This window comes from Cyprinodon variegatus, unplaced genomic scaffold, assembly GCF_000732505.1.
Source record: "Cyprinodon variegatus isolate N-32 unplaced genomic scaffold, C_variegatus-1.0 Scaffold237, whole genome shotgun sequence".
In the NCBI taxonomy this organism is placed as follows: domain Eukaryota; kingdom Metazoa; phylum Chordata; class Actinopteri; order Cyprinodontiformes; family Cyprinodontidae; genus Cyprinodon; species Cyprinodon variegatus.
In genome coordinates this window covers 1,091,243-1,092,912 of record NW_015150690.1, presented here as the reverse complement: position 1 = coordinate 1,092,912, position 1,670 = coordinate 1,091,243, and positions in this window count along the sequence as shown.

Here is a 1,670-nt window from a genome sequence, read left to right as displayed (position 1 = left end):
TTTTGGATACAATGCTGATGAAAAAACAAATTTCCTAGACTTTTCTAGATCTTTTCCATTGTTTATCTATTTTTATTTACTCATATATGTAGTATATATTTTTTTACATTTCAGCTTAAATTTTTTTAATGAAGCTTGTTGTTAAATATTTTGTTCTTTTAATGGATAAAAATGTGAGAAATGCTGAAACTATTATACATATATAAAGATGAAGAGCATATATATTTAAAGGAAATGATTAAAAAAAAAATGTGGGTGTTGTATAGCTGTGGTTTTAGCTCTCTGTCTCCCTCTTGTGCTTTAATGCTGAAATGACAAAACTTAGACAGCACCACCAAAGACAGCAGCTACATTTAGAGTAGAATAAAATAGAACAGAATAGAATATCCCATTATTGTCCCACAATGGGGACATTGTGGTGTTTAGGCAGCAGCAAAAGGTTATAGCAAAAGTGGTCACACAATGTGAACCTTTGAAAAGTGTGCCTCTTGCCAGAGGTGGCTAGATTTAACAGTCCTTAACGGAACTGTCTTTCAACTTCAGTCAAATTCCATGTAAACATGTGCTTTTGGATTTTTCTGTGCTTTCAAATAAAATCTGTTGTTCCTTTTGAGACAGCATGAAAAGTCATCTGAGTACAAAACAGAGAGGAAAACAACAAGAAACAGGACACTAAGAGAGGGACAAAACTTAGAAAAAATAATGTATGTCTGTTCCATTAAAATTTTTTGTATCTGTATCATGGGTCTGTTTTATTTGTGGTCTTCTCAATTCAGATGGCCCCCTGCCTGTCTTTGCCTAGGGCCCCAAATTTTCTAAATCCGCCCCTGGGTCTGAATGAAAATTGTCCCCACGCTCGTGCATGAATCGATTGTGTGTTTGTGTGCACTGTAGGTATATTTTCTACACCAACCAGTGTTTTAAATAATAAAATGCATCTATCACCGTCACATTTGATATGAAATGTTTATTTTCATTTTACTCAATAGATACAGCTTTTTGAGTAAATCATTGGCTTTTCTGTTGATCAGCTGTGATCTGACAGTGACTGCAATGATCAGAAAAAGTTTGAGTGAAGCAGTAGCTTTACTTCACCATGTTACGATGTTACGTCTTGGGTGTAAAGCGTTAACGATTAACTTAGTGGATTTTTTTTATCAGCATGATATTTTCATATATAAATAAGTTGAATGGAGTTGAGTTTTAATGTCTGTCTTTTTTAGAGAAACATGGCGGATATGGAGTGTGAGCGCGTGAGGACGAGATGCGAGTCTCACACCCAATGGGTGAGGGTTGACAGCCCTGCGACAGTGGTCACAATTCTGCTTCTTGCCACGCAGGAGTGGGAAAAAACAATGGAGGCGATAAATCAGAGACTAGTATTTATGTTTAATCATCTTGAAAATATACATATTTTTTTAATGGTTGATTAAGATCGCTAGATGTTCTCCAGCGCTACAATCAATGTTTATTTCCGTAAAGCAAGCTGGCCTGTGACGTCATTGCGTCCTCTATTGCGCATGCGGGTTACTTGGGTTGTAGGAATGCACAAACAGCTCGCATATATTTGGAAATGGGAACGGCAACGCAAAAAAATAAAAAACCCAAATAGAGCATTAGGATCTGCAGTGTGAACGTAGCCATAAACATGACCTTTAGTTTGGCAATAT